This window comes from Gavia stellata, chromosome 8 (genome assembly GCF_030936135.1).
Source record: "Gavia stellata isolate bGavSte3 chromosome 8, bGavSte3.hap2, whole genome shotgun sequence".
Lineage (NCBI taxonomy): Eukaryota > Metazoa > Chordata > Aves > Gaviiformes > Gaviidae > Gavia > Gavia stellata.
In genome coordinates this window covers 33,836,973-33,851,644 of record NC_082601.1, presented here as the reverse complement: position 1 = coordinate 33,851,644, position 14,672 = coordinate 33,836,973, and positions in this window count along the sequence as shown.

Genomic DNA, 14,672 nt, shown 5'->3' with positions numbered 1-14,672 from the left:
AAAAAGATTGATGAGGTTTATTGTTTCTGAAGGACAAAATGGCATCTGGTAGCAACCCGTTGGTAAGAGAAAGTTCTTAAAAAAATACTGAACGGCTAGAATAAGAATAGTAATGTGCATGCGTAAGGAAGGAATGTTATCCATTTTATAAGAAATGAAATCTCTCTTAATTATTTATCAAAAGAGTCTGCAGTAGTTAAAATGCAGATCGGAAGTGGAAGCCAGGTGTGGAATGACATATATATGTGAATGCCATATGTGCACTTAAGTCTGTCAAACTATGAAATCACAAGGGCTGACAGGGAACATTTAAAAACATCTCAAAAATATTGGAAAATTTAAAAAAGACATTAAAAATTATCAGTTTCCTACTAAGATACTGGCCATGAAGCACAAAATAATAACTAAAACAGTAACTTCACAGAAAACGTGATAATACTGAACTAGGAAATATCACATGTATCTAGGAGGTCACTCTCAGCTGAGGCAGAGAGCTTAAATGAGTCAAAGTTTGTATAAATGGAACTATATTTTGTTGGAAAGTTCTGTTGATTTTCAACTTATCGGTAGCTAATAGGTTATTCAAGCTATGACCCAAATTTGAACTTTTTGATTTCACGGTTAAGAAAATCCAAAGGTTGGGCTAGCTCTAGAGTTAGTGAACTATGTATGACAAGGAAGGATATTTCTGGCATGATGTCTTAGACTTACTTGTAAAAATGTCCTTGTAAAAAGTAGGGCTGCTGTTCATGTTATCATTTTTCTTTGTGCAATCTGGCCACGTAAATCTCCGGAAACAGAATGCTTTTCTGGATTGGATCCCAGAGCATAAAAGACACTAAGGGAGCAGTAATAATCACAGTGACGCCTCACAGCAGTAGCAGAAACACTTCTATCAGCAGCAACTGGGTGAGTTGGGAAAAAATGAGATGTTATTAGTGCAATTGAGAGTATATATCATCAGAGCCATCTTTTATTCCTCTCAGCCACATCACTGCAGAAAAGGAGATATTTTTCACACTCTAATAAAACTGGATTCACATCTTGGAGAGGGGGTAAGGGGAGGATACTCTTATAATGGAAAACCCAAATGCATCAGTGAAACATTACTGATGTATTAGAAGTAGTTAATGGTCCAGATTACAGTTCTCCTGAATTTCTTCATTCAGCTAAGCTAGCTGCTCTCTTGTGCCCTTAAGAAACCTTGCAGTTTCCCAGAGTACAGCATTCTCTTAAAGATTAAAAGATCATAGTTGAAATACATGAGAAAAGCTTTGGTTATAGGTAGTAGCAGCACACTATTACAGGTTTTCTACATTCTACACATCCGGTTTTATGGCCATGAGTGCACTTACCAGCCCCTCCTCAGGCCTCCCCCCACCCCATGCCCATGGGCCTAGGAGACCCATTTCAGCTCAGCCTGGGGTGGTCAGTCCCTGCCTGAGCAACACCATGGGAGTGCCGGTATTCTGTCCTGCCTTCTGGATGGACCAGCGCTGTAGCATGGTCTTCAGCCTGTCTCTTGCCATATCTGCTGCTGTCCCTGACTGGGCTGGAGAGACCCTGGACCTGTTTCATCACTTGCTGTGTTTGTGGCTATTACCTGTTCCCCTCTCTGCCTGCCGTGTTCAGACCCTGCAGGACTGTACCCAGCAGCTGAGAGCACAGCCTGCACTGGCAGCAGGCTTGGCTCCTGCCTTGTCCCCCACTCATCGAGCAGCCCCACTCTTGCTGTACCATGATAATGTAGGACCCCAAAGGGCTTTGTAGGCAAACTAGGTTCCTTTTAAAAGATAGTCTTATCAGAAGACTTTCCCTTTTTCCTCCTTCTGTGGTGGCTTCAATGGAAGCAAAAACATGCTGAACATTCTTGAAAATCCCACCCTAAATAACTGCCTAACTTCCAGTTTGGGAGAAGGAAGGCTAATAGGCTCTGAGCACTAAAGGATGATAATAATAATTAGAGTTAACTATTGTCAACGGTTTGCCTTTTTTAGCTTTTCATCAGGACATCCTGTAGTCTTTGAGGTATTTATTGTTGTGGCATTCCATACAGAGCACATACAATGTGGAAACTGACACACACATAAGGGAATTAATTTAATAAAGTCATTGAAAAGAGTAGATTCAAAACTGGGAACAGAAATGCCCTAGTTCTGTCTTTGGAAAAGAAAATTTCATGAAAGAAGTTATAGCAGTTCTTGAAAATTTCTTCTTCAAAAGTTTTATGAAGAAAACTTTCCTCAGCAGGAAATGCACTGTTGCTGTTACTAAAGCTTCCAGTAGGTTGAAGTAACCAACAAGACCTAAGCAAAACATTAGATAATTTCCTTATTAATTCTGTCCTTCTGTTTCTCTCTTGTGTTCAGCTCTTGTTTTCACTCTGCTTTTGTACTGAATGACAAAGACATGAGGGCAAAGAAGCAACACATCATGCGGCCCTATATGTTTATTATTCAATGCAGTACAAGAGTACTCTGTTGCTTTGCTAAAGAATTGCAAATTTCTGTATTCTTCATCTTCTAAGTGTTCTCAGAACAAATTAAGAAATAGGGGCATCCTCTTCCTCGAAGTCGTGAATCTTGAGTGTGGAATGATTAGCGGTACCATACTACAAATATCATCAAAAGTAAAGTTGAGAGTCTCAGGAAATTGACTACATAATCCTCCCCAAATTAATCTAAGCAATGTGAATCCTGACAGGTTTAACTGGTAATTTGAAATCTCCTGTGATTAAAATTTCTGGCTCTTTCTATGTGATGCTTATATATCCTTATAGGAGAAAGCAGTTTCCTAAATTCCAATCTATACTTTTATTTCTTGCCTGACATGCTATGAAAAGTAGATTATTCCACTTTTTCTTAGCAGCAGCAGTTTAAATATCTTTGTTCCTCCTTTTCTTATATTGATCAATCTCCTGGCTTTTAAACTCCATAAGTAAAAATTTCTAGGCTGCTGATCACTTCTTAGGACTCTCTTCTGAACCTGCCTTTTGATCCATGTCTCTAAATTACAGTGTCCCAAATCAACCACAGCACTCCAGCTGAGGTCTTACTGGTGCTGATGCACTTACCTGCTTTTCACGTGATACTCTTCTCTTCACAACCCTGCTGAAATCACACTGAGATGTTCCTTTTGGATAAGATGAAGATGGTGACAGCTTATAAGACAGCATTGTTGAATATATTACCAAACATTATGCCAAAGCATAGAAGACATCAGTTACCTGCTTCAGGCATGGTTCCAAAGCTATTGCTTCTGAATGGTATAGTAGTTGTCGTGGTAGCAGCAAGGAAATAAAAGTCTCTGTTCAATTTTCTTACTACTGCTAATCCCATCCTTCCCCAACATCTGCAGTCAAGCCCGTTCAAATTCAATTCTATTATATCAATTGCAAGTCTCAGTGGTTATGCTACTATGTCCCTTTGCACCGTTTGAAAAGTCACGGAGTTCTTTAACCACTCTATGGCTGTGTGTGGGTTTGCAGCGAAGGTCTACAGATTATTACTACACACTTAAATGTTTCTGGTAAAAAATCATTAGGTTTATAAGCATAAAAAAAGGCAAGTGCTCAAAGAGCATGAGAACAAATGTCACACAGCTCCTTGGTAAGCTTCTGTTATCATAAAATAAAGGAGTTGATCTTATTTAACTTCTATTAAAAGCTTGTCATCTAATGTGACAGCACAAATAGCTAGCAGTGAACGGTCAAAGAGAACAGCTCCCAGATGACTCATAGTATTTAGACAAATAGTTTGGCTGATTCTATAAGTAAAAAGGAAAACTAGAGTTAAGTCACAGACAGTTTTATAGACAAAAGTGCTAGCAGAATTTAAAAAGAATCTAAATCCATTGTTCAACCTTTTCTACTCAGTGGGATCCACTGTATCAAAGAAAGGAATAGCCACCTTCATCTTTCAGCAATCTGACAATGGATATCGCAAAAAAAAAAAAGCATTTTAAAAAAGCGTTCAAGTAAAAGGCTTACCAAATCAATAAGGAGAATTTTGGAAGGAGAAATTTAGAAAATGAATAATCACTTAGTAAGCTTGATACAACATCTGGACCTATATGATAATATCAGCCCTACTGGAAAGGCATCCATAAAGCCTGCTGGATTTAGAGTTCTCCTGAACAATCAATAAGAATGGAAAGGAGCCTGGTAAACTGAGGAACAAGCTCTTTCTAATTAAGAAGCAGAGGTCTTTTTCTCTTTTGGTTTGATCCTAAATAGGGCAAGGATTTGGCAAGGGAGATTTACAAGCTGTTCTAGTGGAAAAAGTATGATAGTTTTATTCCCTTGTATCTCAAGAGCTAAAAATAAGGCTGAAGTTATTGGTGTTACTCAAGTTGCTACAAAGATGTTAATTTAATCATTTAGTTTTACTTTTTTACTTACAATTAATCTGACTCGCAGAGGTCGTCTTTGTACAGCTACACCCTTTCCCATCTAAGCCCTTGCTGCACTTTACTAACTAGCATGCCAAGCTCTGTAAGCAGAGTTTGTACACTTTCACATGGTGGTTGAGTAATTAATAAAACCAGGTTTCTCTGAAAGCTCTGTTTTCCTAGCTTTAAATGACTGGAACAAAAAAGTGTTGAAAGTGAGGTAGTGACTTCAAGCACAGCCTTCAGCAGGAGTTAATGATAACATTGTTCTCATTTCAAGAAAGTAAAAAGGTCAGATTATAAAAAGGGTTAAATCACAGCTTTAGTATTGCTTTTGGTGCAATTTGCCAGTTTATACTTAAGTTCCTTCTCCATCTCTCTCTCTCAATGTCTTTAACCTGATCTGTATCAGCGAAATGATGTGATGGTCTTTTGAACCTTTAAAATTATTATGTGACAGTCTTGCCTGGGTGGTTGCTTCAGCATAAGCTGGAAGGATGGATCCAGTCCTTTCCACCCCTCATGTAGTCCTTGGGACTGTGGTAGGTTTGATATGTAAAGAAATGAAGCTGTGAAGGAGAATGGTAGATCAGATACATCTATCAAGTGTTATGCCTGTTCTTAGATGCTCTATCTCTTTTTGAAGAATTATACAGATTATTCAGAATCAAATAGATAAATGTTATGTTATTATGTTAACAGGCCATGTTATCTGTATCTGCATGAACTGTCCAGAGATCATCCAGTAGTTTAGTTGACTGTTGAATGTATATGCTATATAGCTTGCAATCAAATTAATCTGCTTTGCTTTAACTTTCTTTTGCTGCAAATAAAGTCACATACAATTGCAAAGTCACCAAAATTCATATTCTTACCTAAAGCTACTAGAATGCAATACCAGAAAACTCTTGGAGTTGTCAGAAATCTGCCTTTAAGGTACTGCAGAAATAAGCTTGACTTTAATTCTCCCTTCTTTTTTTTAATTTGTCAATGCTAGCATGAAAATGTGTATTTCTTTTCTTTCTGACACTCCTATAAAGGACATAACACTCAGCATAAAACGTTTTGTCATTTTTCTACATTTGTGCCTCCCAAATATTAACATACTAACGTGCAAGATACCAACATGCTAGTTCTAGGTCTACTTTTCTTTCTCAGATACACAAAGAACTGAAGTACTCAGAGAGTCTTAGTGAGTTTAAATCAACATAGCTCCACTGGTTTTAATGAAGTTATGCTAATTTACACTAGCAGACGATGTAGTAAATCTCTCAAGAGCAAATGTTCCCTTTGATTACATTTTGCTGTTAGGTATAAGCATTGTTCCATTCCAAAACAATCACTGCCTATTGTTCTTTCTATATACGTATATTCCCTTTAAGGTAAGCAATCATTACATGGTTTTGAATGTTCCTTGCCTGTGTAAGTCCTTATAAAGTCACTTCTGAAATCACTTATGTTTAATAGGGCTTGAAAAGGTACAAAGGATCTAAATAAATTCCAAGGTTGCATTAAACGATTTCAGATTTTTCAAATCTTACAGTTGGGCTGAGTCTCTATAAGCACAAGTTAAGTTTGATGAGACCATGGAAGCGTGCTCCAGTCATGCTGGGAGCAAGAGTTGGAGCTGAATGTTGAACACCAGAGTACAATTACTACTTTTCAGTGCTGGTTAAAAATGTCTTAGCTAATAACAGTGACAAAAATAAAGCTACAGTAAATTCCTCAGCAGAATTACAAGTGAGTCTCTAGAAGCTCACATTTCTGTTCATTAGCTATGTTTGGCATCAATTAGGGTAGCAAAAAGCATTTAGCTGCATAGTATGAAATGAAGTAAACAGCATGACTAATATTAAATAAAGACACTTACGAGTAGGGAAATAGTTGAGATAAAGAACTGCCAAAATTTAAGATAATATCAAGCAGTAATGACCCATATATCACTTTCCTTATTAAAGTACTGCTATGTGGGGTAAGATAAGATTGAGGAAGATTGAGTTTACTTACACAAAAGTTTTGCATTCCAAACTGACAACACAGAAGAGACAAGTGTTGAAGGAGAGGCGGTAGAGATACACTGCTTCCCCCAGCTTGTAAACAGCAGAAAGGTGAGGTAGCAGTATGATGTGCTGAAACTGGTCCAAGAGGTTTGTGGAAGAAAGAGAAAACTAAACAAAATTTCAGTGCCAGACCCTCAGCAGAAAGGTGTAGCTTGCTTTCTGATCATAGAATCATTTAGGTTGGAAAAGACCTTTAAAATCATCAAGTCCAACCGTTAACCTAACACTGCTAAGTCCACCAGTAAACCATGTCTCTAAGCGCCTCATCTTTTAAATACCTCCAGGGATGGTGGCTCAATCACCTCCCTGGGCAGCCCATTCCAATGCCTGACAACCCTTCCAGTGAAGAAGTTTTACCTAATATCCAATTTAAACGTCCCCTGGAGCAACTTGAGGCCATTTCCTCTTGTCCTATCACTTGTCACTTGGGAGAACAGACCAGCACCCACCTTGCTACAACCTCCTTTCAGGTGGTTGTAGAGAGTGATAAGGTCTCCCCTCAGCTTCCTCTTCTGCAGACTGAACAACCCCAGCTCCCTCAGCCGCTCCTCAAAAGACTTGTGCTCCAGACCCTTCATCAGCTTCGTTGCCCTTCTCTGGACATGCTCCAGCACCTCAATGTCCTTCTTGTAGTGAGGGGCCCATAACCGAACACAGTATTTGAGGTTTGACCTCACCAATGCCGAGTACAGGGGCACGATCACCTCCCTGCTCCTGCTGGCCACACTATTTCTGATACAGGCCAGGATGCCGTTGGCCTTCTTGGCCACCTGGGCACACTGCTGGCTCATATTCAGCCGGCTGTCAACCAACACCCCCAGGTCCTTTTCTGCCAGGCAGCTTTCCAGCCACTCGTCCCCAAGCCTGTAGCGTTGCATGGGGTCGTTGTGACCCAAGTGCAGGACCCGGCACTTGGTCTTGTTGAACCTCATACAATTGACCTTGGCCCATTGATCCAGCCTGTCCAGATCCCTCTGCAGAGCCTTCCTACCCTCCAGCAGATCAACACTCCCACCCAACTTGGTTTTGTCTGCAAACTTACTGAGGGTGAATGTAATACTCAAGTCAGGGTCTCTGTTGTCCTTGACGGCAACCTGAATTAATCTTTTTTCTTCATTGATCCTCAAGCATCTAAAACCCGTCCATTGATATAATTCGCAATAGCCCCAGGTTTGCTTTATATTGTGTCTTGCCTAGATGGCAAGAAATCATTGACTGAGAGCAATATTTGGGGCATGCTCCCTTCCTCTATTTTTTGCCCTTGGTACACTTCATAAAATAGGGTTTAAATACTAGTTGTTAGCAAGAGAATTCTATGTGCTCACTTGGAAGTCTTTGTGCAAGGAAATTTCTGTCCTGTCTGCCTATTTTCTCAGAGAAGTAGAAAAAAAGGAAAGGGCTATTCAAGATAATCAAGGTTTCAAAATCAACTTGAAAAAATGTCTGCAAGAAAGGAGGGAAGAAAAGAGAAAAAAACTGGAGTAAAGCTATTGAATGGTACTTGTATGGCATGTGGTTTTAGAGGATGAAGGAATAAGAACCTGAAAAGCAGAGCAGACATTTTCCTGAAATATGAGAAGGTGTAATCCTGACATTTTTCAATTCAATAGCTGGATGTAGAAGGTTATTTAGAATTTTTATCTTCCTCCCAGAGTTATACTGCAGGCCCAGTTTGCTTCAGTAACTTTTCAACTGTATTGCACTGTGCAAATAAAATCTAACAAGAAATTAAGATGAAATAACCTAATAATAGAATATACTTCCACTTTCACAGATCTCTCTAACCTCTGTATGCAGGGATGGTTTCACCCACCACTGAAATGGGCTGAAAGGTAGTGAGTAAGACCACATCAAATTGAAATCCCAAGGATTTTTAGGTAATGAAGAGGTAATCACCTTCATTGGAATTTGGCCAGGACACAGAGGCTATTAGACCACCATTTCACAACTGCTATGGGGTTGTCAGTGACAAAAGAAGCTTTTTTTTTGCATCATCCAAAGGATGGCACTGTTAGTAGAAAAGTGACTCAAATCTGTCTTGTTCTGTTATTTAAGTAATGACCTGGCTTGACCTCTTTTAACACAGAAGATCTAACAGGCCCACAGCCTTAGGTGAACTAGTATGGCTGTAGGCTTGCTGCCAGACAAGAGATACTGAACCTTGTAAAGAAATCTAGCTGGAATAATGGGAAGCCACACTTTTCATGGAGAATTATTAGCGCATAGTCTGGTCTGTATTTAAGTAGTTTTTTCAGATCAGCATTCCTAAAAGAGAAAAAGACAAATAAAAGCAGTTATGTACATAACAGTTGTCATTGAAAAAAACCTTCAGAAACTGAGGCTTTGTCTAAAAAGGGTCAATACTTTACATACAGCATATCATATAATGCCTATTGTGTAGTTATCTAGGTGACTAGTAGAATATTTTAATATATGCAGAACCCTGTGAAATTTGCACTGAAGAGTCTGAACTTCCCATGGTATCTCTCCCTTTGTTTCAGAGTGTTTGTATGCATGAGAAAATGCAAACTAGCTCGTTCCAAATCACAGAAATTGAAGGCTATTGATCTTACTGGCTCTCCTTCTGCCAACGTGCTGCTGCATCTTACATTAGAATCCAAACCCTTTTTTCTATTCCTCCTTTACATATCTGAAAAGTTTCCTGTAGCAGCATATTTACAAAACAATGGTTTGGGCTGTCAGTCAACTTTCCTGATAGCCTTCTTTAGTTTTCCTTTTTTCTTTCAAGCCCATGTTTCCTAGTCACAACTCTTTAGATAATCCAAATAGCTCTGGTCTTCTCTTTATTTGCCATTCCCAGAACATTTGTAAACAATAATCAAATGCCTTGTTCAATTTCCTGTACTGTAGTAGGTAGTATTGGATTCAAAACTTAACCTGTTAATGGATTTTGTTGGTCCTAGGTTATATATGAACTTCTTACCACTTCCTGAAATTGCAGAGGTCAGATGGGATTATTTCACATAGACTCGCCAGAGATGGCCGTCTTCCTCATTTTTGAAAGCTGGACCATGACCTTGGCACCACTTAACCTCAAGCCAATTGTAATTAGAATAATTTGTAGTTGATCATTAATTGGATCCTATATCAGTGAGGAACCGTTAGAAAGTGGCATAACCACAGCATGTCCTTTCTTCCTTTTCCTTACTAACATGCCCTGAAATTTCTGGTGACGGTACAGAAAAACCCAAAGGTTTCGACAAGTGACATTCATTTCATTAAAATACTTGTAGTTGTCCCCATATCTGTCACGCCCAGCCTTCCTAGCTATAGCTTAGCTAAAATAAACAGCATACTTTTCTCAGCATAATACAGTGCTGTGAAGAAGCAGGGAAAACAAGTGAAAGGGGAGGAAGTACATGAGCTTGAGCAGAGCATTCTAGGAAGCTGCAAGCGTGCACAGGTAATTTATTTTGCCCAGCTAAAACTCAGTAGACCCTGACGAAGGGAATTAGAAAAGTATGTTATGTGTGTGAGGCCCTCTACACCAAATACAAGGAAAAAGCCAGAACAAAATGGAGAATTCTGTGCAACAGGGACAGCTTTGCCCTGTTAGCAATGGTAACTGGGGAAGAGCCATTAAGTTTATAATAATATGAAGATAAAGAAGATCTGTGAAGTGAGAAAAACATGACAAAGCTTCCTCTCCAAAGTAATTCCAAAGCATTCATTTTCTTTTACTGTAGTTGATTGATTTCACTCATAAAATACAATTGTCCAACTTCAAATATATTGGCCATTTTAAAACTGTACTGTGCATTGTAGTAAGCACACTAACAAGCTAGTTCTGTAGCAATTGACTTCCAAACAGCTAAAGATTTAAGTATGTGCTTAATTTTCAGCATGTTAGAAATCCTACTGAAGCTGAGGGGGATTATTCACTTACTTAAATTTTGTACAACTTTATGTATTTTGCTGAATTAGACCCAACAAGATATTAAATTCATCCTGGAACAGCCCAAAGTGCTTTCAGGAAATATAAAGTATGTGTATTCAACCCAATGTAACAAAGGAGAATTTGTGGTGGAATGCAGCAGTCCATTACTATATTGCTAATCTTGCTAGCATGACTGATGGATTTTCAATTTTTGGTGTGATCCAGCCCAATTGAAATCAGAATTTTTCTTACTAGCAAATTTAAGACAGGCTTTAGCTGAAACAGATATTAATACAGCATTCAATACACTTAAGTAGTTGTTTAATGATCTTTGAAACAAGGATTTCTTTTTATTGCGGGTATGTCAGTATAGTGACTAGCACTATGAACCTTTATTTTTGATAACAGTTTCAGGTTCTGCTAATATTGTTAATGAAATGAATTATTGACATGAAATTATAATTTATATGAGCAATAGAATAGCAACACTGGCAGGTTTACAACCCTCCTTAGGAAAAGATTAGGAATTTTGTTTATCTTCAGCTCTATAGTGAAATATGCTTTATTTAAATGCGTTCTTCCAGAATTTTGTTTCTTCGTCTAAGCGATGTTAACCATGCCTTAGACTGCCAAGCTTAAGCCCAGTAGGCTGCAAATGATTTGGTGCCAGCAGGTCTGTATAATAAAAATGAAGCAATAGTGGCTATTTAAATGTGTACTACAGCATGGCTTGCTAGACTGTCTTTCAAAGAGGAAAATGTAGGGCAACGTAAATGAAATCTATTCAATCATTTATGAAGAATAAACAGGGCAACATTTCCTTTTTGCTCCCAGTGTGTACTCAGCATGCTCTTGTGAGTTGTAGCATAGCATTTCATTTACAAAAAAATGAAGTGAAATATCAAAATAATTGTTTATCTTCTTTGAATGGCCTCAAAGTATGTTGGATATATTTTTAAACCCCTGTACTTCCCAAGAGAGGGGAGCAATTGGGTAAGAGATTTCAAAAGAACATAAAGCAGAAAAATGATTTGTATATGTGCGATGTGATACCTCATTGCACTTCATGTAATAATAATGCATCAATGTGTGGACAGCAATCCCATGTGTTTATCATGACTCCATTGTTTGTATATTTGATGAAGTCAACAGTCTGGTTGATTCTGGTGAACTCTTGTGTGGCTGTGAGGTGCAGTGTGCTTGAGTAATTTTCTTATGTGAAAAATCAGGTAAATAAAATAAAGTCAGGTGCACAGCTTTATAGGAAATAAAATAAGGATAATAAGGATCTTAGCTTGTCCTCACCATGAATCCCAACTAATCTTATCCTAAGGCCTGAGGCAGTCTGATAAAATTAATTCTCTTTTCTCCGCCTTTCTCACTCATAACTCACCTCATTCTTCAGAGTCCCTGCTTCAAGCTTAAAAAGGGTAGTGCCGAGGTGTGATGAGAAGCAGTTCTTAAGGTTTTCAAACTCCAACAGAAACAGTAAATACTGGAAATTCACCTCTCCTCCAAAAAAATGTAATGCTGTTGAATCTTGTATCGAAATGTAATGTGCTAAAAGCTAAATCATGGAAAGGTTTATTTAATAACAAGAAATTATGTTAATTATACACATCAGATGATTACTGTACAGCATGATAACATTGATACACAGGTTTTTAACCTACTTTGTGGTAACCAAACTACAAAAAGCGTTGCATTGAAATGCAGGAAGCATCACTTTTTATAGGTTTATACTCATTACCCTGGTAGACTTACAGGCTGCAGTCATCAGTGTATGTCTTAATCCTGACAAAAGCAGGGTGTATATTCCAGATTCTTCCTGTCTGAAGAGGTTGTGACTTAGTGAAACTATCCGTTGTCTTTGGGAAGAGAAGAGTTTGTGTGAATTCTTAACCTTTCATAAACCCTGATGCCCAGCCATTCATTAAAGAGGGAGTACATCGCTTGACAAGACAACTAGGTCTGAAGTCCAAGGCTGTACAATGACTTTGCAATTGCAAGACACCGTAAAGTATATTTTTCCTATAGAATTTGTGTTGTTTATTAAGCAGCAGATCAGGCAAGCCAGAGGAGGCATGACTTCATGTAGAGTTGTGGTTATGACTTATTGACACACCTCTAGTAGGTATGTTATTTATGGCACATAGCTGATAGTGTTTTCAAAAATCTAGCTAACCCTTACTTCTGAGTGCTTGCATAAAAACAGAAATATGTTAATACTTCAGATGAAAGGTAATACTCCATAATAATGAGATCATATTCTGTTATTTAATTTTCCTTCAGTCAACAAATAATATCTCAACTATACTCTCAATCTTCCTAACGTGAAAAAATCTCCATACCCAAAGAGCTTTCATATACAAGTTCATATTAATGTTACTGTTACTTTAGGGCAACCCTTCATTGTTTAAAATAGTTCCATATTACTATCAAGTATTTGTAAATTATTACATGAAAGCAATAATGTAGTTAATGATTATTATCATGCAGATAAGCCTTTGTCAGACAACTGAGTCTTCAGATCTCAGCAAGGCTGAGATACTTAACTTCTGGAAAGATTGTACTGTATATTGTTTATAGTTATAATGGGGAACTTCCAGTGGTTTTCAGATTAATTTGTGACAAAATAGTTTCATCTTTTTCCCTTCTGCTGATTAGAATAAGAAGATGTTTTATTCTTGACTGAAACAGCTATGACAGAAGAAAGCCGTAATAATGTCAGTTACACTATGTTTTCAGCAGTTCAGTTTCCTTTGCTCCTGGGAAGTGATTCTATTATATTCATTGTTCATACGGCTATTTCCAAAAAAGTATCATTCTTACCATGGAGAAAATAAGGAATAGGGAAAAGTAGAAGGACTGACAGAGTGGAAAACCAGAGCTGCAAAAATGAAACTACTTTATGTACCACACCACTTTTTAATTAAACTCTTACTTCAACTGGCACCAGCAATGTATGTAATGTATGAAATTGGTTCAGATCCAATTCAAGAAAAAATAACAGTTTAAACTATTTTTCCTTAAATTAATACTCAGTTCAACTCCTTTATAAAATATACAAATTTTGAGGGATTTAAACGGATTTTGAAAATTAGATATATATATTTTTTTAAACATCAAATCCTTCTCTTAATTTGAAGTAAACCTAAGGGCTTATATTCAGACCATGAAGTCCTGGTCTAATGAATCACACAAGGCTTTAGAAAACTTCCAATTTATTCTGTAGACTTCAATTCAAAGTTTTGTGTGAACCTACAAACACAAAAGGAAATTCTGGGCATGTGATTGATTCTGTTTTCAAATACACCGATTTTGCATGAAAGCAATTTCACTGAAGCCATACATTAAAAGGAAAAAATGTGTTCATTTTTGCAGCGAAAAATGGTTTATCTACAGTAACACAGCAAGTCAGTAGCAAAACTAGTAGTAGGTGAAAGAGTTGTGAGCTTTTTATACTGGAAGATTCAATCACAAATGAAATCAAGATATAACATCTTAGACCCTTTGATTTCAATTACGCTATTAACTTGTATTTCAGTGAACCCAGATTTCATTTCAAACTCCTAAGGCAGTATCTGTTTATTTCAGTATGATGATTTGCTCAGCTATTAAATCACTAGCTTATGGATTGGATCTCTAGCTATGGAATTTGTTCTCAATGTTTTTAAGCACCCAAACAGGCAATTACTGTTGACCAAGTAAAAGCCCCACAGTCGGGGACTAATAGCCGCTATTTATCTACAGTAGAGGAACCTTCGTGGCAGCCTCAGTTTAAATTTTCTTGAGCCTTAGTATTAATCCTGCTAAATTACCAGTCCCCTGTATCAGAGAGATGAAAGTAGTTTCATTCCTGTGCCTTCGATCTGAGGTATCCTTGAATAAACTGTCAATAAAGAGGGTCACTAATATGAACTGGTATTTTTCTTGTTAGTGTTTGGTGAGGTATCCAGTAGTTACTGGCCCCAGCATATGCAACTTGTTTCAGGGATGGGATTCCTAAAAAAATGAGGACTTATAGGTGATCAACTCATACAGATTTCAAGCTGTGCAAAAGGTGTTAACAGCCCATCACTGAGTCTGATCAGGACCAGAGGTGGTGTTTACATTTGTGAAATTAAACCGCACTGAGATTTCAATGACTGATAGTTGTGAAAATTTATGGCCAGTAAAAAGAACTTCTGAAAAAAAACGGGAACATACTGCCAGGCAGCTTCATCTGTTTCAAATACAAATTTACTTTGCCCATTCTGAAACATTATGTTTCTGTTTCCTCTTTTCATCAGGCTTGCACAAAGCAGTTGACTCTTCATGGAAGA